This window comes from Cervus elaphus, chromosome 31 (genome assembly GCF_910594005.1).
Source record: "Cervus elaphus chromosome 31, mCerEla1.1, whole genome shotgun sequence".
Lineage (NCBI taxonomy): Eukaryota > Metazoa > Chordata > Mammalia > Artiodactyla > Cervidae > Cervus > Cervus elaphus.
In genome coordinates this window covers 54,426,163-54,452,572 of record NC_057845.1, presented here as the reverse complement: position 1 = coordinate 54,452,572, position 26,410 = coordinate 54,426,163, and the positions used below count along the sequence as shown (strand labels likewise).

The 26,410-nt window shown below is 42.1% G+C and overlaps 1 protein-coding gene across 13 annotated transcripts in view; it reads right to left on the bottom strand.

Annotated features, from left to right (window-relative positions):
• The window catches only part of PHLDB2 (pleckstrin homology like domain family B member 2), a 236,338-nt gene that overhangs the window by 93,022 nt on the left and 116,906 nt on the right, over positions 1 to 26,410 (bottom strand). Inside the window, exon 1 of one of the 13 annotated variants that reach the window (XM_043893090.1) lies at positions 18,245 to 18,539. The exons of 10 other annotated variants lie outside the window; for them this stretch is intronic. The gene's annotated coding sequence lies outside the window, so the exon portion shown is untranslated. Of the gene's footprint in view, positions 1 to 17,902; positions 18,057 to 18,244; positions 18,540 to 26,410 lie in introns of those variants that run through there. 2 more of the 13 variants (XM_043893089.1, XM_043893100.1) reach the window with 2 other exon arrangements.

Sequence of the window (26,410 nt, the reverse complement as noted above, 5' to 3'; positions counted from 1 at the left end):
CTGCAATCACCATCTGCAGTGATTTTGGAGTCCCAAAAAATAAAGTCTGACACTGCTTCCACTGTTTCCCCATCTATTTCCCATGAAGTGATGGGACCAGATGCCATGATCTTAGTTTTCTGAATGTTGAGCTTTAAGCCAACTTTTTCACTCTCCTCTTTCACTTTCATCAAGAGGCTTTTTAGTTCCGCTTCACTTTCTGCCATAAGTGTGGTGTCATCTGCATATCTGAGGTTATTGATATTTCTCCCGGCAATCTTGATTCCAGCTTGTGCTTCTTCCAGCCCAGCGTTTCTCATGATGTATTCTGCATATAAGTTAAATAAGCAGGGTGACAATATACAGCCTTGACGTACTGCTTTTCCTATTTGGAACCAGTCTGTTGCTCCATGTCCAGTTCTAACTGTTGCTTCCTGACCTGCATACAGGTTTCTCAGAAAAAGGTAGGTATTAACAATAGTAGAGGGAAGAGTGGTCCCCACATTCCTCACATATCAGTGTCAGGTAGAATATCTAGAAACCTGAAACTGATATATCCTTCAACTTCCCAGGCATCCCAGAAGCACCGCGTTCATCCTTGATCTAACTCTCTCCTCTCATGGATGCACCTTTCTCCTTCTTTTACACCCATCTGAACCCACACATCCTTTGAGGTTCACATTAATATTCTAGTTTCCACAGTGAATAAAAGAGTTTTTTATGGATGCACCTGTAAGAATATGTTTTGGACTCTAGTTTGAACAATATTAACTTAAGAAACTGAAGTTATAGTCTATGAAAATGTCTTTTCATTATAAACTAACCCTGCCAGTGTGAAAGGTTATATTTTAAACTGATCAAAATACTTTCTTTAAGTTATCATCAAAGTGAAAATGCAGTTTAAGCATTCCCATTGAACTCAGGCACTGCTAAGACTGTCCTCCAACTTCTTAGGCACCTCAGAGACCAGTTACTACATCTCTGTAATATGTGATACGTAAACAGAATTACGTTTGGTTAGCAATAAATATCATAATGTCTTTGTTCCTGTGACCAACATACAGGTTTAAGGAAGAGGGTTATGTACAGTATTTCTATCACATCTCCAGCCCCACCTGACTCCCACTGTCCCACAGGTGAGACAGTCAATGAACACAAGTTTTCAATTATCCATCACAGCCTTCCCCACTCCCTCCCAGCCTCAGATGGAAGATCTTCATCTTGCTGCTCAGCCTCACAGATTTCCTGGGCAAATGCAGGCCTAATAAGGAACTGCCTGTCACCCACAGAGTCGGGCCAAGAAGCAGTCTGGCTGCTTAAATCCTGGTGATGGGCTGAGTGCTCACACCCTCAAAGCTGCAGCTTCCCCCTGACAAGCTCTGCCTTGGGGTCCTTATCCTCCAACCCAAAGCCCTGCCCTTATGAAAAAAACCATGATTATCTTTTGAACTGGACCTCAAATTTTTTTTTTTAAGATTCTCCTTTAGAACTGCTTCCCAGCTGGGGTCTGACCCTGCCCTCTGGGTCTTGACAGGTCACAAATGTCCCTCCCAACAATTGTCTACCACCACCAGTTCTGACCTTGAAATCAACACCTGTCTGGCTCAAGTTCTATCTATCTCACCATGTCCCCCTTGGAGGACTGAAATCATGACCTCTATCCAGTCTGGGTTCCTTCTATTTCTGACTAACTGTATCACATGTTGAAATTCCAGCAAACCATGGCCAATTCCCTCACGTCATTTTTTTTTTTAATTGAGGAAACAAGGAATTAGGTGGAACCTGAGAACATAACCATGCTATTTATTAAAAGGGAAAAAATACTCTAATTTCCCAACAATAGGGAGAAAATTAAAAGCCATAGTATGTCATGAGTGTATATTAAACCACTTAAAATCTTATTTTGAGGTATGTTTATAACATAAAAAGTACATTAATATAATGTTCAGTAAATTTTTAAAATCCATACATACAATGAGTGCAGTCTTACATACACACCCACCTATACACATGAATCACACACAGATGTTTAAGCCAGAATCTAAGGAGTCATCACCAGTCTCCCCTATCATTATATCCTCTATCCTCTACCATCCGTCACTTCTTCATTCCCTCCATTTTTTCCATTTTATTTTATCTCATTTTATCCATCAACAATCCTATCAACACTGTCCTTAAAACACTGCCTGAACCTGGTCATCTCCTGCTGTTCCCACTGCTGCCCCGGATCACAGCCCAGGGTCTCCTCTCTGCTCTTCCAGACGCTATGTGCTCATTTTACTGCAATAACAGTGGAGTGAAATAAATCACACTAGCGGTTTCTAGTTCCTCTTTCTCAAACTGGTTTGTATTGTCCACATTTTATACCATGTGTTTGGGTTGCCTTGACAATGAGTGAAAAAATTAGTGTAAAATACTAACATAGAATCTGAAGCAATACTTCACTTTTAAGTTGAGTAGATGTTCATTTTTCCTATGCTCTTGTCCAATTTTTGAACCAGACACTAATTCTTCCAAAAAAAAAAAAAGGTTAAAGAACTTGATCAGACTAACTTAATATGTCAGTTGAAGCCTTCGATGTTTTCTTCCAAATCTTCTAAAAGATTCAGGGGAAAATCATAATTATACAAATCTGGTGGCTCAAACAGTAAAGAATCTATCTGCAATGCAGGAGACCCGGGTTTGATTCCCGGGTTGGGAAGATCCCCTTAGGAGGGATTGGCTACCCATTCCACTCTTCTTGCCTGGAGAAGTCCATGGACAGAGGAACCTGGCAGGCTACAGTCCATGGGGCCACAAAAAAGTCAGACACAACTGAGTGACTAACACTTTCACTTTACTGTGACCATTTCATACTTTATACACCTCAAAGTGCAAAATCAAATGTAACTAATATGTATCCCTAATCACTTCTCTAATATGAATAAATGAACAGAAGATTACCAAAAAGGTCTCCAGATGTTTGCTGAATATAGCTTAGATAATAATATTAGCATGCTCATTTTTTTAATGTAGTTATTAGATTATTTCATTACTTGAGGTGATTCTGCTCATGGTATAGAAAAAATTAAAATCCTAACAGGTAGTGTTAGGTACTTCATTCATTAACTATGTATTAAGTGCCTACCACATCTCAGACACTGGCTTAACAGGCACTGGTATTGCTCACTATTATTCCTGTTCTTTCCTTTCAGAAACACAGCAGTGTTGTTCTTCCTCATCCTTATGACATTAGGTGTGGCTATATCCCTTGCTTTGACCAATGAAATATGAGAGAAAGTGATGTGTCAGTTCCAAGCTGAAACATCAAGAGCTGGCATGATTTACCATTTCCATACCCTTCTTACGTCCAAGTCTGTAAAGGCTTCCTTAGCCTAGCTCCCTCAGTGAGGATAATCGGGAACAGGGCCTTTGCCAACCCAAGATTGTCTTAAGCCACTGAGATTTGAGAGTTGTTTGTTACTATGAAGGTGCTAATCTTCATTAAGTGCCTACTATAAACCAGGCTTTGAGCTAGGCCCTGGAAAGTATGTGGTCAAAGACAGTATTTCCTGCTAATACATAGTTTACAATCCAAAGTGGAAAATATATGTATGAATAAATGCTATACAATGTGACGCATGCCTTAACGGAGGACTGATTGACAGGTTGGTAAAGGCCTGATTGACAGATGGAGGGGGTTAACCCAGTGAGGGGGTAGTCTGGGTAAGTTATGACAGGAAGAGATGATGATGGAGTTAAATCCCACTGAAAGAAAGAGAATCCGATGGGTATTAGCCAATGATAGCATAAAGTTACCTCCACGCCTAAAACTTTGAGGTTTTAAAAATATAAACAAAATCTCAAGCCCATCTGAGGTCAGACTACAGGTACATCCAGCAAACATTCTGTCTCTGACAGAATTAACAACAAAAATTGTGTAGGAAAAAAAGCAAGCTATTTTCTATGTTTATTAACTATGTATTTCTCTCTCATAGTTACCTAAATCTTTTCCCATTTACACCATCATGTAAGATACGTTCTGTGGGGTCCAAGTCTATGCCTATCTTAAGTGTGGTTTAAATCTGACAGCAATCCTCCAACCATTTAGCTTCTTTTAGACAAGGATAGAAAGGGAAATCCGCTAAGTCAGATGTTAGAATAACAAGAGAAAGACTAAAGCCAGTTAGTGGGCAAGGCTCTGGTTGTAAGGTAATGCATACAAAATAGGAAACAGAATTAAGTGCAAGACAGGAATCCAGAAAGCAAGCCAGAGCAGAGGCCGCCCAATGGAAGTAAGAAACCAAGCCCTGAGCCCAGAGCTCTGCATTTTCAATATTTACTCCAACAGTACAGAATTGAAGGTTTAACACCTCATGTCAAAATGGATACATAAAACTTTAATTTTTGACTGAGCAGTATATGACATTAATGTCATCTTAGATGATAAAATATGTTAATGTATTTCAACCTGTTTGCAGTTGCAAATGCTGCTCAATCACCCAGATGAAACATTACCAAACTCTGTTTCCTCTTCCTTTGAGCCAACAAAACTAGAGAGTATCAAACTACTTTAGGGTATTCTTACTACCCTACAAGGTGGCAACACTTGGCCCTCCCTCATCCTTACATGGACTTTTTTTAATCAAAAAATGTGATTACTGGGAATTCCCTGGCGGTCCAGTGGCTAGGACTTCATGCTTTCACTGCAGGGGGCACGGATTTGATTCCTGGTCAGGGAACTAAGATCCTACATGCTGCACAACACAGCCAATTCAGCCAAAAAGGGAAAAAAAAAAGAAACATAATTATTGATGCAGTTTATCTGGCCAAACAAAATCCCAAAATATTCTACAGTAGTGCTGCCTGAAAGATTAGGCAGTCTACAGATTACAGTCTGTAGGGAAGAGACAAGCAGGCCATTTGCAAATAACATGTCACATCCGAGAAACAGTCATGCAACATTTCTCCACCATACATATTGCAGAAGAAAGTTACAGATGATTTGGATCGAAGCACATTCCAGAGGATATTTTAAGATATTCATGCTTCATACTCTAGTTTTTCATTTCAGCCTTATTGGGTTTGTTAAGGATGTGTAAGAAGTTGTGGATTTAAATATTTGTCATCAAGTATAAACATGTAATTCACTCAAGTTACTGAAGCTGAGTGTACCGGCCACAGCTGAATACATATGTATGGATCCTTGTGTCAGTTTGAGATCTTCAAGACTTAATTCCACAAATCAATTCAACTAAAAAGGCGGAGAACCACACAGGTGCCTCTCTGACCCTAGGGGTGACGTGACAATAGCGGCTCGCGACACCCCTCTCCTTCCTACTTCCAGGGCATCCTTTTCATCGCGGGTGAGACCATAAGAGTGGAAGCCTAGAGACGGGAAGAGCACAGGGAAGCACACACCAGGAAGCAGTAGCGTATCTTCAGTGAGAGGCAAGCAGAGGCAGGAGGGCAGAGGACATACACGGGGGGTCTAACTCCCCAGGAGAGAGGGAGACAGCCACGTGATGCACCTGCAACGATGCATCAGGGACTGCAGCTGAGGTCAGGGGGAGAAAGCGGAGGAAGAACCCGAACAGTGGGCGGTGGAAGGGGGTTATCAAAGTGACAGGCAAGTGAAGCACGGCGGGAAGGAAGTCTGTGTTAACACGTGCGGAAGAGGAGGCGAGGAAGATGCCAAGGGTTCCAGACTGGACTCCTGATCTCACTGCTGTTTCGTTTTGCTTTCCTGTACATTTTATGTAAACAAAAAAGAAGTCTCGGGGAAATTATAAAATCACTGCATTATGTTACTGTGGAAGCAAAACAGCCCCTAGGGCCCGAAGGGCTCCGTACACTTTATGCACCTGAACAGAGAGCGGGGCAGGGCGCCAGCCGGGGCCCACCCGAGAGAAAAGACAGCAGGCGGCGTGCAAACGGGAAAGAGGGTAGTGTGCGTGGAAACGTCTGGGCTTACTTTCAACCCATAAATTTAATCCCTCCAGAGCTCTTGTTATTTTTATCACCTGAAATGTATATCATCTTATTGTCAATTAGAGAATGCCAGCAGTCATTTAGAGATCTTTGGAAGGTAGCATAGCAAGTCACAGTACAGTTTTCCCTTGAGAAGTAAATTATTGGAAAAACTAATCTCAAGGATGATGTTTGCAAGTTTCTTGGTAGATTCTTTTTTCTTTGGCACAAGGCTGGTGTACGTTTCAGAATATAATTTTCCAGCTCTATTTGTACCAAATAACATCACAGTGAGGTTAATCCTAACCAAACGGCAAGTCACCAGTGGTGAGCTTCAGAGCACTGTGATGACCAGAGCTGTAGGGACCCGGGTTTCAAGACGATGAAAACACACCCAGGGAGCAAAGTTTTAAAAAACAAACAAATTAAAATGAAGCATCTGTTGTGCTGTGTGTACTGTTTTAGAGGACAGAGATTAAAGTCTGGCCTGTATATATAAATTCAGTTTCCAGGTAATTTACACCAAGAGTTTGGAGAATCCTTAAAACATCCAACATGTTACTTGTCCTTTTATATTGCCATGCACAAACACTTCTCAGGATCATCCAACAGAGCAGGAATTAATCAAAAGGGGACTGCTAGAGCAAGTCACAGAAAAGCGGAAACCTTTTCATATCGCTGGGGAAAGGATGTAGATTGGCGTGGCATGTTGGCATGCTCACTCAGTCGTGTCCGACTCTTTGCGACCCCATGGACTGTACCCTGCCAGGCTCCTCTGTTCATGGAATTCTCCAGGCCAGAATACTGAAGTAGGTGGCCATTCCCTTCTCCAGGGGATCTTCCTGACCCAGGGAGAGAACATGCCTCTTCTGCATTGGCAGGTGGATTCTTTTTTTTTTTTTTCAGACGGATTCTTTATCACTGAGCCACTGGGTACAGAAGCGGATTCAGAACAAGAATCTTAAAACTCAGGAGGGCTGAGGTTAGAATTTCCACTTTATGAAAAAGTTTGAGTTTCTATCGTGTCCTACAGGGGCCTTAGAGCTGAGGAACTGGCTCTGGGAGCACATTTTGTCACAGTGGTTGATGCCTGGTGTTTAAGCTCTCCCAGTGCTCTGGTGGTCCACAGGCCAGCCTCTTCCAGCACTGATGTTTACGGTATGGCAGTGTTTTAAAGCACGCACTGATGACATGTAATTGAATTCAGACACCGGCTTAGAGCAGTCTGTCAGAAGCAGTGCCATTGTCTGTGTGTGGGGTGGGGGGGTAGAAATGGGGGGGCAGATTCTGTGGTGACGACAGGGCCTGAGGGAGGAAGCTTTAGAGGACTGAATAGGAAAAACGAAGAAATCTATTTCAGCCCCAAACTCCAAGCTTAAGAATGGAGAACAATGGACACAAAACCTTCCTTTTTTTCCACTAATCTCAACATGAAAACGTGATGGGGGGAGAGTAATTAGAAGCTTCAGGAACACACACTTCCTTGTCTAGCAATATTCTCATTTCAGAAACCTCAAAGCAGCCTGGTTCCCCCACCCTCTGTTATCCAAACACCATCCTCAGTTAAACCCCCAGTCCTCTCAACTCTGCTTTTACAAACATACCCTCCTTTTTCACAAGTATTTCCTCTCATCACTAAATCCTCCACCTCCAGCATCTCTGCACACAAACCACACCTCTTCACACAACCCCACACCCACTGGCAAACACCTCCCCCTCCAGCATATAGTCCCTGATGCTCTCTTCTTCAAAGAACCCCTCCCATCCAGCATCCCAAACCTTGAGCCTCCCCACTGTCTCAACACCCACCCGCGCAGAACTTCATCTCCCACTCACACCACCCAGCTTCCTAAACTCTGTTCCTGTAAACTCTCCCACCACACCCAGGATTTTACATCTCAGTGCAGGGAAGAAAAAATTTAAAAAAATAAAACCAAACCAAAAGCCTGTGAGTAGACGTAGTGCCCTTACTGGTTCTTTGCAAACAAACAGAGCAGCAAATAGACTGTCATTCCCCGTTCCTTACACCATGTTCTTTATCATTTAAAGATCTGCCTCTCTGAACCAATAATTACTATCTACTAGATACATGTAGATAGGCTGATTATCTCCAAGGAGGGGATTTTTATCTCTCAAAAAATCCAGAAAAGCGGTATCACAGGAATAAGTGTATTTTAATGACAGCATAAGGAGGGTGTTTGGTCCCTGCAGACCGAGCCTGTTACAACAGTAAATCTCATGCATGCAGACACATACACACTCACAGACACAGAGATAGACACGCACGGCCCACATGCCTACAGCAATCTAGAAGGCAAGGCTGTGTGACGGCCAGAGGCGGCTCTTCGGAACCCAGGCAAGTGGAGGCATCCGCAGAATGTGCTGGGTGTCGGCGATGCACAGCAGGCTGGGGAGAAAGGAAGGGCCACCGGAATGCCAATAGCATCTCAGGACACTGATCTCACAGTTTCTTTCTGGATTTCCCTGTTTTCCCTTTTGAATTTTAATATTATGTTTTGAAAAACATCTAAAAGAAGAGGTAAGGGAGACCATTAAGGAAAGAACAAAAGTATCAGATGATGCCACAGGGAGGAAGGAAGCGCAGAAAGGAGTGGAGAGTGATGAGGGGATAGGGGGAGGTAATGAGAGATGGAAGCAGCGATGACGAAAAGTAAAACAAACAAAAAACTTTCAGCTTCTTCCTATCACAATAAAGCAGTCTAACCCCATGACGGCTTTCCAGGTGGCTCAGTGGTAAAGAATCCGCCTGCCAATGCAGGAAATGAAAGAGACATGAGTTCAATCCCTGAGTCGGGAAGATCCCCTGCAGTGTAAAATGGCACCCCACTCCAGTACTCTTGCCTGGGAAATCCCATGGAGAGGAGCCTGGCAGGCTGCAGTCCATGGGCTGCAAAGAGTCGGACACATCTGAGTGACCGAGGACAAGCTGGGGCTCGAACCCCATGCAACTGTTCCTGTCATTCCTGGCCCACTGAAGCCTGAGCGCTGTGAAAACAGGACCTCTAGATGGCATCCAATGGTCCCTAATGGTAACCACAATCAATAGCAATAACCATATTCAAATGAAGATCTGTATCCCCTGTTCTCAGAAGTGACTTTTTACAAAGTCTAGATTGTTTTATATTAGGAATCATCAAGAATCTTTGAGGACTCAGTAAAGAAAGTAAAACATCAATTATAGACATTTTAAACAATTTTGTGCTAGTCCCTTGAATAAAACTTGTCTGTATGAACTTGAAAATATTCCTTAACTATCCAAGAAATTTGGTGCCATATTTCCTACAATAACTCTTCAGCCAGTGAGGCAGGCAGGGGAGGAAGGACAGAAAACAAGAACAACCTCAAAAATCAACTGGGTCATACAAATTCCCTTCCCACCTGCAAAATTCCTGACTTTTACCTAAATATGCCAGATGTGACTTTTACCAGTTGGACTCACATTTGCCTTCATATCATTATTAAAGCAGTTTTGGGCTTCCCTGGTGGCTCAGATGGTAAAGAACCTGCCTGCAATGCAGGAGGCCCAGGTTCGAACCCTGGGTTGGGAAGATCCCGTGGAGGAGGGCAGAGCAACCCACTCTAGTATTCTTGCCTGGAGAAGCCCATGGACAGAGGAGCCTGGCGGGCTACAGTCCACCGGGTCACAAAGAGTCAGGCATGACTGAGTGACTAACACTTTCACTTTCAAAGCAGTTTTAGCAATGTCTGAAAAAGACACAGTATTAATGTAATGAGTATATATATGAATATATATATCTTAAAAATTAAGTTTAACACAGTGCTATGGTAGGAAAGTTCTCAAATTAAAAGCATGCTGTCTCCAATTATAGAAAATAGAACAGAGGAATATGAAACACACCATAGAGATGTTATCACTTAAATCTAAAACATGGGAAGTCTACAGAAAAATAACCAATGTCTTCAAGCAGCAAATGGCAAGAAAAGAAAAATAAGAGAGGGAACTGTTCTAGATTAACAGACCCAGGAGACATGTTATTAAGTTGCCAAGTTGTATCTAATTCTTTTGCAACCCCATGGACTGCAGCCTGCCAGGCTCCTCTGTTGGGGTGGGGGGGGGGATTTCCCAAGGAAGAATATTGGAGTGGGCTGCCATTTCCTTCTCCAAAGGGACTCTTCCCAACCCAGGGATCAAACCTGCATCCCGTGAATGGCAGGTGGGTTTTTTACCGCTGAGCCACCAGGGAAGCCCGGGAGACAAACCAATTAACAATTAAATGCAACGCGCAGGCTGTGTTTGGGTCCTGTTCTGAAAATTCCAACTATTAAACAAAATTTTATGTGACAATCAGAGAATCTGAACACTGGAAAAAAAATATTACTGGCTTTTTTTTTTTTAGGTGTAATAATGATGTTGGGCTTTTTAAAAATCCTAAACTCTTAGATTTACATTTTTATGAATAAAATACTACAGTATTTCGAATTCAGTTGATAACAATCTATGTTTTGGGGACATAAGGTCTACAGATGAAACAAGAATATTGTATGTACATAACTGTTGAAACTGAATGATGGGTACTTGGGATTTCACTGTATTATTCTTCTAATTTTTATGTACATTTACAATTTTCCATAACAAAATATTTAAAAAGTAAAAGATGCGTGCATTCTAAAAATCAAATATGAATAAAAATATCTGAATATATACTGACTTAAAAATTACAGTGGCTGACTTTACAAAGAGAGATGTGTCTACACCAGTGGCTCCTGGCTGATTTTTTAAAAAGCACGAAATATTAATCCTCTATCATGTTGAATTAAGCTCCTAAAAGCTGATTTTTAAAAAGTAACTTGAAGAAATTGAAAAGGAGATGCACTGTCCAGATTACAAGTATTAGATCACTATATTTAGGATATTTGCAAGATAATGAATGGTAGGTAGTGGTATCTAAATTTCATTACTATGTGTATTCAAATAAAATCTATCTCTTCAGAAAGTTAAAATATAAACACAAAAACTGCCATACCTGTGATATCTTGAAGACTTTTAGCCTCAAAAACATTAAAACAAACACACATACACTTTATAAATTTTTAAATTATGTGATGGCTTCTCTGAAAGTGGGAGAGTTCTTTGCGTAGGAAATTAAAAACCCATATTTTCAGGGTTCTTTATAGAATCCTAAGATAGCGTCAGCTGAAGAAAAAGGTTTCTAAAATTTTCCCAAATAAAGTAAATATTTCCAGATGTTTTTTACTCCTGATCATCAGCATAATTCATCCCCGGGTTTAGGCAATTCTGATTGTAGCCTCTGAAGAATCCTCCCACAGTGAAGGCAAAGCCAAGAAGCAGAGTCACAGAATAACTAAGTCGGAGGTCTTGAATGTCTGGGCTTCCCAGGTGGCAAAGTGGTAAAGAATCCGTCAGCAATGCAGGAGTTGCAGAAGATGGGTGTGTGATCCCTGGGTTGGGAAGATCCCCTGGAGGAGGGTATGAGAACCCACTCCAATATTCTTGCCTGGAGAATCCCACGGACAGAGGAATCTGGTGGGTTACTGTCCATGGGGCTGTAGAGTTGGACACAACTGAGAACGTACTTCCTTGAATGTCAGTGTCCAGACATTCTGCACGTCTTACTTGCTGAGGAAAAGGGGCACTCGAGGAAAAAGCATTATTTAAAGCCACTTTTATCCAGGAAAAATATTGACCTTGGGATCACATGGAGATAAAGATGTTCTCTCTTGACCCTGTCTGGGCTGGAATTGGAAGCTGAGAGTCTGTGGGATCAAACTCTGACCTCTACACCATCCTGTCCCCAGTCCACACTACCAATCAAAATAAATTTTTTTAAAAGTCAGCATCTGTTTTTTCAAAGCAACATTCACCAAACCCAAATGCCCTAGATTCCTCATTCCCTTACCCAATATTTATGACCTGGAAATAGTCAGGAAATCCTACGGACAAAGAAGCCAGGTGGACTACAGTCTGTGGGGCTGCAAGAGTCAGACACAACTTAGTGACCAAACCACCACCAAGTAGGCTCAGGGGAGACAGAAGAAACACAAGCTGACCACATCACCCACGGTCATAATGTTTTCCCCTCTACCTAAAAAACCTGAGTGGTTAGGTTTTAAAAATACTATCAAGTAAGCAAAACAATAATGAAATCATCTTTTCATTACTGAACTGTGGAGTATGCAAAGTGGTTGGTACGGACACTGAATTTCCCCTTCCTACTTCCTACTTTTTAACCATTTATTTCCATGGAAGGAAAAGGGAAAAAGCACTTGACTAGCAAAGGTCAATCAACAACTGCCTACACTAAATTTAATCAAAGCTGTTTTTTACATCTGCCCAAAAGACCTAATCAAGGAAACGGTTACATTAGGATGTCTTTTTATTGTAGTAGCCAATCTAGAGCAAAGAATACTGGATGGGCTGCCAGAAACACCAATCAGGAGACTCATCCCCAGTCCCGGTTCTGCCAAAATAACCGACAGAAGAAAGAGCCAGAGCAGGTCACTTGGCTTGTCTTCACCTTGTTTTAGCAGAGGTTTCCCCATATTTAAAATGGTGAGGGTGAACGAGATGTTTTTCTGTTCCAACTTTCTAGGCTCCCACAGGCACAGGTTAAATAACACAGGAGTGCCATTTATACAATGCAGGAAATGGAAATGACCACAGAACACAAACACGCTTCAGTGATAAGGTGGCAGCTACCTAATTGGGGAAAGACTGTACTGGCGCTGTTGCCCATGACCTTCCAAGGGCATGGTAAATTATTTCAGCATAACATAGTGCGAAAAAAAAGCCTGGTCAGAGCTATGTTAGTGTAATATGATATGGGTATTTGATTCAGCATGATGTATAAGAAATACTTTGTCTACATTCCCATGGTTTGCAATTTCCTTACTAAATCTTAAGCTGTTTTTTGAAAACCTACTTCTGCAATGACGTAAGCAGTGTGGCAGCCAGACCTCACGTCCCAAGCCCTCTCTGAACATCACTTGGCTACAAAGCACAACTCAGGCTATATCTGAACTGGGCAAAAGAATGCAGAAGTTGGCTTTCCTTTGCTTTTACTTGCCTTTGTTTAAGCAATTTAGTGACCAAGAAACAAATCTGGGAGAAATCTTTTAACTTTTAGCTTTTCTCCCACTCCATATGATAATTCCACAAGCATATCGCCATCTGGATTGATCATATGCTGCTTGCAAACACAACACTCTAGGATGATCAACATTGATTTCAATTGAATTCTAGATTTGGCAGCAAACCTTAGAAAAAGCTGACCCCACTTGAAGTAACAAGATTAAATATTGGAATGAACTAACTTTTCCTTCCTCTTAATTTGCAAAGTAAGGAAAAACAGATATTCTAATAAATCAACCCACTGACTAAGCAAAACAATTATCTTTTGTTAAAAAAAAAAAAACCTCTTAGCAAGTCTCCCCATAACTTAGCCTGGTGCTCCATGTCTTATTTACCTGTTTCTTTGTATGGAAGCTTCTCCAGTCCCTAGCCTTTCCACTGAATCTCAGCAAAATGATTATTATACTTGGGTTTCTCCTGTGGACCATTAGTTGCTATAGATAACAACCTTGCCTTTAAAGCAGATACAGCACAGAGCTTCTCATCAACATCTAAGAAACATCCCTACATATCATGAAAACAACTGTGCAAATTAACTTGTAGAAGAATTCGAGTTTCTGGGTGGCAGAGACAAGTTCTGCCTTACTTATTTCAAAGTTCTGCCTTACTTATTTTAAATATTTATTTTGAAGGGGTGTGAAAACCTCAGTTACACTTTTTGATTTTACTCACTTTCAAAAGACAAGAAGTCATATTAATCAAATGCCAATAAATATTTCCAGTTGAAATTATAAACAAACAAAAACACACACTCATCTTCTGTCCCATCACCTGAAAAATAAGTAACAAGAATGACTAGATGAAAAGTGATAATGAGAAGGGTGCTATGCCCCTTTACTGCAACACCTGCACAGAGCAGACCTCTTAAGAAAGTCATCACTTCTGAATCGTTTCTAAATATACTGCCATGTACTTGGCCTTGAGGGACACCCATTGGCTACTTGTTCAAATGATAAGAACTTACCACAGTGAGGTTCAGAGCTCTTCCAGGAAAGGCAACTAAAGAATTCTCCTATATTGCCAGAACCTCCCAGATTTGAGGAGTGTAACTACCCTGGCATGACCACTCAGCACACAGAACTAAAACCTGTAATTACAGGCCTAATGGGTAATCATAGCCATGTAAATGCGAGAGCTGCCATATGTGCCCAGCTTTTCTGATCACCAAAAGCTCACTGAGATAACTCCTATCTGTAAGCAGAACCATTTGCAAAGACCATGCCTTTGAAACTGTCCCAGGAAGTGAGCAAAAACTCTATGTTGCTATCAATTTTTTCCCCATAAAGTAAACAGAAGGAATAGCAGAGACCAGGAGTGTAAGAAAGGAACAATGAAAGAGGAGGTCTGGTGTGTAGGTTCTAGCAAACCAAGTGAGTGAATTCAAATAAGAGGATTTCTGAGATTCCTTTTACCCTCATTATTATTTTGCCCTATTCCCAGAGAAGTCCATGCTTGAACTGTCTTCAGATTCCTAACCTAAGTTCTACACAAACATCACATTTATCTTATGTATCCACTCATCAGCTTATAAGATTCCCCCACAACTGCATGCTCGTTTCCTAAAACATCAGGTATCATTTTTAACACTGTATTCAGGAAGCCTCTCTCATTATCCCTTCTGTTCAAAACAAGCCTATCCATTCAGGCCCTCTACTCTTAACCCAGAAGGCAGAGAGAGGAAAAAAAAATCTCAAATGTTCTGCTTTGTACCTGGATTCAAAAGCAACATCTGCTATGAGTTGTGGAACCATCTGTTGCCCACTTGGCCGTGGGGAGGACGTTGCAGGCCACAGACATGGAGTGTCACAGGGTGCACAACAGAATCATGCCCATCTTGGGGCTGACACCCCCAAGCATATGCTCCACAGTCCCCAAGGCTAACACTACCCTTCCCCCATCAAACAGCGTATTTCCTCATAGAGAATGGTACTTCTAAATTCTCACAAAGGGTTGTCAGCTTTTTAAAAACTTTCATTTGTCTGAATATCAGTTTCTAAACTCTCTAATCCTGGGTTGCACCTAAAACTAACATCTGTCACTAACACATTTGAGACTTTATCAGTCACTATTTTGGGGCATCTCAGTTTTTGTGTCTATAAAACAAAGAAGTTGAGTCCAGTGACCGCTGAGTCTCCCTGACACTGTAACACTTCCAAATTCTGCAATTTTAAGTCAGCTCAAACTCACTGAACACAAGTTCCTTCACATCTATGGTATATTAAGTAAGACTCCTAATGCCAAGGTCAAAAGAATCTACTGCAGACAAAAAGGTCTCTCTGGGTTGAGCAAGAACACAGTTTCTTGAAGACCCAAATTAGATTAAGATCCTTAACCTTGTTAACATATGCCCTCAAGGTACTAGCCTAATGAAGAGTTTGGGGCTCAATAATTTATTGTTTTGTGTGTCCTGGGCGTTACAGGATATTACCCAGCATCTGAGGCCTCTACCCACTAGAGGCCAGTCAAAGTTGGCCATTGGGGCTGCCCCTGCCCCCAGCTGAGACAACCAAAAATGTCCCCAGTCATCGGTCAATAACCCCTGGGGAGCAAACACCACTCGACTCCACCGCCTCCATTTAGAACCGCTGCTGCTGCATAAACCGGGCTTTATAGTAAAGCACATCATTTGAAAGTTGTTTGTGTTTCAAATAGATGACATTTACATAGTTAATACATGCATCAAGGCCTAACAGAAAGTCAGATTTATAAAGCACATGTATTCCGCTTGGAAGATGTACAAAACCACTGTCTTTCCAAGTTATTCATAGAACCAACCACCTTCCTGCTAAGGGTTGAGAATTAGCATGCAAAGTCATAACCACAACTGCTCTTTAAAAGTGTTTAAAAGCATTCATGTTTTTCACAGTAACTCTTCTAGTGCACTCCAGAATCAACCCTTGCATACAGCACAGACCTCAAAATAGGGTTTGGAGGAAACAGCAAAATCGAGTGGTGGGTTTAATCACTTCAGCTTTTTCTTCCCTTTCTTGTGCAAAAGCCAGTAAATAAAATATTTCTGAAGAGGTTGTTAAAGAGTCCCAGCTTTGGTACAGGGTTCTTTAAGAAAGGAGGTAAGGTAGTCAGCTCTCAGATGAATTTCCCAAGTGTCTTCTCCCTCACTTCAAATGGGGATCCAAGAGGTCACCCCTTAAATCCAGTCCTCAGCCCAAAAGGACAGCAGCTGGCAGCAGCATGAAACAGATGAAGGCCGCAAACTGACTGAAATGATGACTACCAGCCAAACATCTCATTTTTCCATTTGTGAAAGAGGCTGGGATTTGCAAACTCTGGGTCTCAGGAGGTGAAGGCTACACTGCTCAACCAAGCAAAACCTCTACTCCCCCTCACTTTTAAAGGAAATCCCAGTTATAAACTTTCAGGGACTTTACAGAGTTTCTCAAGGACATATGTTTAAATTTCCACACTATATACGTAAGACAAAAACAATCTTTAAAAAATCTTTTAATAACCTAAGTCAAGGAAATGAAAAGGGAATCATGAATAGACACAACAGTTACTTTTCAGAGAACCTTAGCTCTTTATTCAAACAAATATTTACACAATTGAGGGCAATGGTACCAGGGATATAGCCATTCTGTTAAAACAGTGGGCAACTCTAAAGATTTATTTATCCCAAATCAGACTACTCTGTTGCTATCCTACCAGGAATGAAGAATTCAAGTGCTCCCGGGGCAAAAGTTTAACTAACCCTCTGAAACTGTGAACTTCATTTAGACCTCTTCCAGCTGAATTTAGATGTTAGAATCTTGGAGACAAATCTCAAGGACTTGTTAAGCCAAACTACGAAGCTTAAAGTTACAAGTCCAATACTTGAAAATTAATATCTGTAATTAAAACATTCATATAATGCAGGGAAATGTGACTGACATATATTCACCCTAAGCAAGCCACATTTTTTGCCTCTTCTCTTAGTTCCACTCCCAGCTGCGTCTGGCTGTGACTAGCCATGCATTCTAGAATTCTTGAGAGCAACTTGAGAGCAGGAGAAGGAAGACTTCTAGGGAAGACTGCAGGGCCAAGCGAGAGGACTTCCAGCCGCGGGCAAGTGGACCAACACAAAAGCCAGCGGGCGCAGTTCCTGCTTTTACATGAGAAAGGTAAATGGGTAGCAGGTTCGACTTCCGAAGCGCTTTCAAACAGGAAACCCCAACTTTGGAAGGGACAGCCTGTCAGCCTTTTAATTTCCTGGCGGTGGCGAGAGTTAGCCAGGTCCTCGGCGCTTTAGTTAAGAGATGATTGTTGAAGCTAAGTTATTCAGTACACCAGCAAACATTTCAGCTGCGCCTCGGCGGTGCCGGGCGCGGGTGAAACAGGGGTTCAAAGCATTCCCTACTTCCAGGCGCTATCTCTAGGGGTGCGGAGGACGCCATACCATACATTTGGGGGAAAACCACGGCCAAACAGGCATTAAGAGCCTCTGGACGGTTTAAACTCGCGAGCCCCAGCTTTGAAACAAAGTGAACCAGAAGGACAGCTAGCTAGCTATTTGGGGGAGGGGGTCTTTTCTGAATTGCTCGACCACACCATCCAGCAGTGGACCTTCTCTTTCCTCCGCCCACCGCGACAAAGCAACTCTATCGCGATCCCTCTCTGCCGGAGTATCCAGACGTCTCTGCTAAAGTTGCTTCGAGTCCCCCCAAATCCCGCCCGTTCCCTACGATCGTTTTGTGATCCGCTCTTCCACCTCGCCACTCCCTCCCGAGGATCCTCTCTACCGAAGTCCACCCATTCTTGGGGTTCAGAGCTGCGCAGCCCAGCCTGGGCTTTGTCCCCGCAGCTTGCAGAGAGAAGCAAGAAACTGCGTCTCCGGCGGCCACTCACCGTCTCATCTTCCCTCCGAGCCGCCGCTCTCCGCCGGCCCCGCCGCCGGCGCGTGGCCCCCGCCTCCCTCCCACCCTCCCTCCGGCGCCGACCCCCGGGCCCAGCCGCCGCCGCCGCAGCCGCCCCAGCCGCAGCGGTCCGGCCACTCTGGAGTGGCCGGGCGCAGTCTGCGCGCCCCTCCCGGTCCGGGCGGCCGCGGCCTCCTCTCCGCCCCCAACCCTCGGCCGCGCAAATGGGCGGCGACCAACTCGGCGGCGGGGGAGGCGGTGCCCCCGGGACCCGCCGGGAGGCGAGCTGCCGGCGAGGCCCCCTCCAGCCCGCCGGCCGCCGCCCCCTCCTCACCTGGCGGGTCGGCGCGGCCGGGTGTCGGCGGCGACAGAGAGGAGGCGCGCTGCGGTCACCCAGCCGCTGGGTGCGGTCCCCCTCGGGCCGCGGTGGTGGGCTCCGCGCCGCTGGATCCCGCGCCCCGGCCCCCTTCGAGCGCGCCGCGGCGGGCACCTAGGGTCTCGGAGCAGTGAAGTGGGCGAAGGTGCCGGGCAATTGGCAGTCGGGGCTTTTACTGCTGCGGGAGGGGTCTGGCTGGTCGCCCCATCGGAGGGCGCCAGCTTCGGGGAGCCTCGTTTACAGCCGCGATGGAGACTGTGCGGCAGGCTTTCCTAAGAAACTGGAAGAAGGGCGGGAGGGTGCACGTCCTCCAGCTGAGATCTCCTCACCCTGCGGGGAGGTTTCTGCTGGGAAACTCCAGGTGATCGCGCCTCCTCCCGACAGTTCGCCCGCGGGCAGGTACCTGATGCGTCAGAAAAGCAGTTCTGCAAAGCTGTTGGGGCACCGTCTCAGCTGAGGATTTTAAACTAACTTGTGCTGATTTCCTTTCGGTTATTTCTCTCCAAAGTTTCTACATTTTCCAGCGTGTTTTTCTCAGTTGCCATGAAAACAATGCTGATATGAATGGAGGGTGCATTCGCGAAAGGTGACCAATTGGACTTCGGGCGTCCTTAGTCCATCTCCCCAAGGGGGACTGTGAACCTCTGGCAAGTTCTGGGTGATTCTCTGGCTTACAGTGAGAAAGGTCATCAGTCCTGGAGAAACTCACAATAGCAAGAAAGAGCACAATAAAGTGCAAACTCATTTCTGGTCAGTATTGCTTTGGTGGGGCAGGTTGTTTCAAATCCTAGCAAGAATGTCATCTACACCAGGGGTCCCCTAACACCCAGGATCTAATGCCTGATGATCAGAGGTGGAGCTGATGTAATAATAATAGATATATGAAGTGCACAATAAATGTAATGCCCTTAAATCATCCGGAAACCATCCTCTCCCCTCCCCTCTGTGGAAAAATAGTCTTCCATGAAACAATTTTGTTTGAAAAAAATTCAGACAATTTTAAAATTGGTCCCTGGTGCCAGAAAGGTTGGGGAACACTGATATACAATATAGTAACAATGATAACTGACATTGTAGGATGGTTAAGAAGCTTCTGGATAATGTATACAAAGTTCCTGACGCCATGAGTGGCACTCATGTGCTCAACAAATAACTTATTTATAATGCACTTTTCATTTTTGCAAGTAAAGTCTGACTTCTAATTTACAGGAGAGGCTCACCTCTGAGCTCCTTGGTGTTCTATAGGCATTATTTTTCCCTGCCCTGGCTCTTTCTCCCACAGAAACATAAATCAATAGGACACTTAAATGGCCCAGCAGTTTCCCCCTATTGGATCATCCCATCCCTATAAAAGCATGTTCTTGCTCCCATCTTAAAAACAAAAAAACTCTTGAATCCACTTCCTCCTCCAGCCACTTACCCTCCTTTTTTCCCCCTTCTCAGACACAGCTAAAGAAAAGCCACCTCCAAGTTTTTTCTTCCCATTTATTCCAATCAGGCTTTTGCTTCTGCTATGTCCAGTAGAACTCTTTCAAACACCCATTTATGATTAAAACTCTCCAGAAAGCAGGAGTAGAAGGAACATACCTCAACACAATAAAAGCTATATATGACAAACCCACAGCAAGCATTACCCTCAATGATGAAAAATTGAAAGCATTTCCCCTAAAATCAGGAACAAGACAAGGGTGCTCACTCTCACCACTACTATTCAACACAGTTTTGGAAGTTTTGGTCACAGCAATCAGAATATAGTAAAGTTGCAGGATATAAAATTAACACACAGAAATCCCTTGCAATCCTATACACTAACAATGAGAAAACAGAAAGAGAAATTAAGGAAACAATACCATCACCATTGCAACAAAAAGAATAAAATACTTAGGAGTATATCTACCTAAAGAAACAAAAGACCTATACATAGAAAACTATAAAACACGGATGAAAGAAATCAAAAAGGACACAAACAGATGGAGAAATATACCATGTTCAGGGATTGGAAGAATCAATATTGTCAAAATGGCTATACTACCCAAAGCAATCTATAGATTCAATGCAATCCCTATCAAGCTACCAACGGTATTTTTCACAGAACTAGAACAAATAATTTCACAATTTGTATGGAAATACAAAAAACCTCAAATAGCCAAAGTAATCTTGAGAAAGAAGAATGGAACTGGAGGAATCAACCTGCCTGACTTCAGACTATACTACATAGCCACAGTCATCAAGACAGTATGGTACTGGCACAAAAATCAGACTCTTAAACTGGATGCTTTCTCAGGTCTCATCTCATTGGAACTATCAGCATAAATTAACAGTTGCACACTTTTTTTTCCCTGTAAACTTTATTTGGACTTCCACAGCTTCTTCATTTTTTTTCCTCCTAACTCCACTGCTGGTTCTTTCTCAGTCTCCTTTTCTCTGGTCCCCTCCCTTCTCCCAGTGTCCAGAGTCCCCAGAATTCAGACTTTGGACCTCTTGTCTATTTACACTCACTCCCTGGGTTATCTCATCTTGTCTCCTGGCACTATAGATCACCTGTGTGGTGATGACTCCCAAATTTTACCTCCAACCTGAACATCCCCCCTGAACTCCAGGCTACTGCCCACTTAGATGCCTACTAGGCTTCTCCCACCTAACATTCTTGACTCTGAAATTCTTTCCTCTGTCCCCCAGCCACTCTGTCTCAACTGAAGTCTTCCTCACATCAGGCCCAAAACCTGGGTGTCATCCTTGACTTTTCTATTATATTTTGAATCCAGTCCATCGGGGAAAAAAAATCATCTCTACTTTCAAAATAAATCCAAAATTCAATTACTTACTACCTCCATGACTAAGTAACTAACACACACACACACACACACACACCCCTCACTGTTATTAGCACCCTAATCTACCATCACATCTTGATTTTATCTTTGACCTCTTTCTACTTTTGCCCTCATGCAGGCAGCTCTCAATACAGCCAGAAGATATCAGCAAGGTACAAGAGTTAATGAAATGTGAAATGCAAACTCCAACATCTTACAATGTATAGAAGGCACTCAAAATTTAGCATATTATTATTCTAATAATTGTTCTTATCAGAATTTTTTAGTTATGATGATATTTTTAAAAATAGAAAAAAAAAAAGATATGAGCTCTTTCCTTCTACTTTTTCCATTTCCTGGATTCTTTAAAACAAAGTCCCCTATTTAATCATAGACCCAGACACACCTCCCCTTGTCTGCCATTCCCTATTGTCCATCAGGGATATTGTGTTGTAAACAGGAGCACTTCCTTCCCTTTCCCTTCTCTAGGATCTGTAGTGGTTACAGTATCTGATGGTACTTTTCAAAGGTGAAGTGTGGCACACAGAGATATAATTAATTATTTATGGATTATTTCATTTGTAGTTAGTTTTAATTAGCATAGACTGGTTGGACTTGATTAGCTCATGTCCTGAATCTGTGCTTCTTTTCCTTTTTCTGCAGTAGTAGCCCAACAAATCTTTGAAGCTACCAACTTGGCCATTATTTGGCCAGTGGAGCAAATGTTTGAAGTGAAATTATCTTTAATGTTATGCCTATGTAAAGAATCAAGGTTTTATTTGAGGAGTGCAGTGGAATGATCATTGAGTTTGGAATCATGAAGATCTGGGTTTAATCCCTGACTCAGCCCCTTTACCAATCAGATAATTCAAGTGTGTTATTTACCTTCACTGAGAAACAAGTTTCTTTTCTGAAAAAATGGGATGGATAACACCCAACTCATGTTTATGAATTAATGTGGTATTAATTCCTCGTACAGGAGAAAGCACACAGAGTTCACTCAAACGTGGTTTCTTTATGTTATTATTATTCTTTTTAGATGGAAATAGTATATATTTAAGGTGGACAACAGGCATATTTTATGGACATACATGTAGTGAAATGATTGCTATAGTCAAGCTAATTAATACACCTTCTCACATAGCTGATTTAACTTTTTTGTGTAAATGAGAACAGTGTAAATCTGCTCTCACCAAATGCCCTATATTTAACAAGGTATCATCATGCTGTCACATTAGATCTTTATACTTATTTATCATTAAACAACTTTGTACCTTTTAATGAACATCACCCCATTTCCCTCATCTCTTTTCCCCTGGTAACCACCTGTCCACACTCAGCTTCTATGTAATCCTTATTTTTAGGTTCCACATTACGTGAGGTCATGAAAGTCTTTTTCTTTCTGTGTCTAGTTTATTTCACTTAGCAGAATGTTCTCATCAAAAGAGTAGTTTCCAACCACACTTGCCCTTCTCCATTGTCAGTGACATCAACCATCATTCTGTACTGTCTTATTGAAGTTGAGTTCATAAATTCCTTTTAGAATTTAGTACTAGAGTAAATCTTCTCTCAAAAAAGCTATGTACTTTCATTTCTTAGAAAAGTTATCTTCATCTTTTTTCACATTAGATTTGCAATCATTGTTAAGGAAAACTATACACCCAGTGTTTTGCTTTGTATCCTGGTTGTAAGAGGCAGTGTCACATTTACTATTAAATTATTGGACTATTATAAATTACAATTTTTAATATTTAGTAGTACAGTTTGATGTATTATATTATAATGAATAGACTTTCCAGGTGGCTCAGTGGTGAAAAATCTGCCTGCTGATGCGGGAGACCCAAGAGACAAGGGTTCAATCCCTGGGTAGGGAAGATCCTCTGGAGTAGGAAATGGCAACCTGCTCCAGTATTTTTGCCTGGAAAATTCCATGGGCAGAAGAGCCTGGAGGGCTACAATCCATGGGGTCACAAAGAGTCAGACATGACTTAATGACTAAGCACACACACATGTATCATAATGCATAATGTAATATGGTTGTAGTACTATAAATTAAATTGTTAAGTTATTGTATCAAAGATTTTTGCCTCCTACTCTTTTTCATGTGTTCAATGTATTCGTATTCCAGTGACCTTATTGGATACTTGGATTTTACTCTACACTCCAATATATATAAGTATTCAAATATATTAAGTATAAATAATACATCAACTCTTCAAATTAACAGCAGAAAATTAACCAAATTTAAAGTGGAAATGTACCCCCATGTGCTGCTTTATGTTCAAACTATTATAAGATTTACTCTCTAATTATAATTATTTAAATACATTTGAAGCATCTGATTAATTTCTGCATAAAAATGTTTCTTTATGTCCAGTCCCCAATTTTTTTGTCAGTTTGTGTTGGAATCAGACAGGAAAAGGATGCCGGGCCTGTGTGGGTCTGTGTCCCCTTTAGATTACTCTATCCTAGCTGTGTTTATCTGGTTTACTTTTCTAATCATTTGAGGAATTTGAATTGGTCTACTTTTCCTGCATGGCAGACATAAAACAAAGAGTTTTCTTTGTAGGTTATCTGTTCATCACAGAAAAAAAACAGTGCTGCATCAGTGGTAATCCTTGATATTGCTGGGATGCTGGGAAGTTGTTTTCTTTTCTCTGTTTCTCCTCTTTAATTTTTCTTTCATCTGACCTTTATCAACCCTCCAACTATCTCATACTTTGAATTAAAATTCCTCCATAATAATATAATGTAATGTAATATAATGTATTTAATATTGTTGTTGTTGTTCAGTCATCCAGTCGTGTCCAACTCTTTATGATCCCATGGACTGCAGCATGCCAGGCCTCTCTGTCCCTCACCATCTCCTATATGTATTTATTTTGGAGTCATATTTCTCTGGAATAAGTGTTTGATGTGCCAGATATATAAAGACTTCATTGCACTAGAGACTTCTGATAGCTCAGAGCAGAACCAAGATTCAGAACATGAGGTTTGTTAAACACAAGGGAAAGTTTACCAAGTGTCTACTCTGTTCCGGACTTCGCAGGTGGTGCTAAAGAACCCGCCTGCAGATGTAGGAGACAAGGGACGCAGGTTCAATCCCTGGGTCAGGAAGATCCCCAAGAGAAGGGCATGTCAGCCCACTCCAGTATTCTTGTCTGGAGACTCCCATAGACAGAGGAGCTTGGCAGTCTACAATCCATAGGGTCGCAAAAAGTCAAACATGACTGAGGAGACTTAGCATACACACTACTCTGTTCCACACAATATGCCTAGATGGGTGGGAAATGGAGATAAGACATTTGTTGTGTGTCTATATATAGGAATTTACTGCCTGGCATATAACTGTCATGTGATCATGAAATACAAAAATCTAGAGAAAATGATACAAATGAGTTCAGAGAAGGAGTCTATCAATGAACACAACATGTGTGGCCTTCGTATTGAAAGGACAGTCTTCCGGCAAAGGAGACAGCAGGCTCACAGCTGCTGGGCAGTAAAGCCAGGCAGGTTAGTGAAGCGGCGAGTAGTGCAGCTTGCCTGAACCCACAGTACCTGGCAGGACGCTTGGGAGATAAGATCTGGGGGTCTGGAGAGAGGTTTGAGGAGAGGGAAGAGATGGGACCTTGAATTTTAGATTTTTATGTCTAATACCATTTTAATTATGTCATTTCCTTTCCCCTACACTTATACTGGCTCCTCCTTGCCTGATAAATACAGGAAGAGCCAGCAGCTCTGTAGTAAGTGATTATATAGCAGTAGGATGAAAGAGAGAGATGAGCTCCAGCCACAGAATTTAAAGACCAATAAACTGGTCCAGGTTCTGTGTCCTAACATGTCAAACAAGGTTATCAATCCAAGAAAAGGTTGCTCAATTGAATATTTACTAAGGGCCCAGTAAAGATCCTGAATCGCCCTGCCCTCTCCTGAATGCCATTCATGTTTTAAATCTTAGGATGACTCCATCGTTAGAGATCCTGAGTTCTCACAGAAGTAAATGTGAAACAGGTAACTTTTGGCTGTTGTGGTCAAGGATTGAACTGGAAATTCAGTGTCTTAATATTCTAAAACCAGTTGTGTCACCAGGAGCTTAGGACTACTTGCCTGACCTTTTAAGATGTTTCACATTATGGGGGTAATTCCTCCCAGGGGAGTTGTTAAGAGAGCTCATAAAACATTATTATGTACCACTCATCTCTGACTAGAGATTTAGAATGAGTACTCAAAAAATTCTAAATGGTTGTTTGAAGCATTTATCTCTGAGATATAGACAGTGATGCATATAACTGGTACAATTCTTTTAGACTCATTTAAATTTCTTGCTTTTCACAAGAACAAGGCACTTCTCTGAGTTACAAATATGCCTAAACAAGATGATCAAAATTCTTTTACGGATTCCTCAAGATGGGAACAAAATGAAATTCTATTCAGAACGTCCTTCTCTTATCTTTCATCTCAAGAGGTGGATCTCCATGGTATAAGTATTGTGTTTATAAGATTGACATAAGAATCTCCGGAACTTTAACATAGGGAGATAGAGACACTAAGCCTTCAATGTTAACATTAAAAGTTAGCTTTATAAAAGGTTTATCAACCTAAGAACTCACAAGAGAAAAGTTACAGGTCCTGAAATGGACTGGCTAGTCAAGAAGGCAAATATGGATATGACTAAAGAGTGTGTTTCCTTCCCTTTCTCCCACACCTGCTTGCAGGACTTTCTGTGGCTCTCACTCTGCTTCCTCTCCAAGAAGCCCTGGTAAGGTCTGAGGACCCCAGCAAGTGAGTGCCAGTGGAGGGCAATCACCTCCGAGATCTTCCTTCTTCTAGTCTGTTGGATATTGATAGACATTGTTGTCAAGACAAGCCCTGATGTGGTTTAATGGTTTCCTGTCTCGAAAAGCTAGTTTTGGCCCTCAGCCTATCTGGCTCCTGAGTTAATCAAAGTGACAGTCCAGGTGGGAAATTCTTTACAAATTTTGAAGGTTCTGTGTGGGTGGAGCGCAACGTTACTTCTAATGAATAATTCACTGGTAATTAGTACCCAAAGGAAAGTTTTCTCTCTCCTTGGTTATTAGCATCCATGTTAAATTCCCTGTGACTTGTAAATAGTTGAATGCTTTGATCCTACTGGAAATATCGGTCCCTTGTTTTCCATTTGAACTGTCCCCACCTTCAGGACAAGGAAGGAGGGGATGACGTAAGGGCAGCTGCTGAGGGATTGCTCATTATCCGAAGCTTGCCCTTATGACAGGGATGTGATGGCGAGGATGACAGGAGTAGGCAGATGTTGGAATGATAAGTTTCTAAA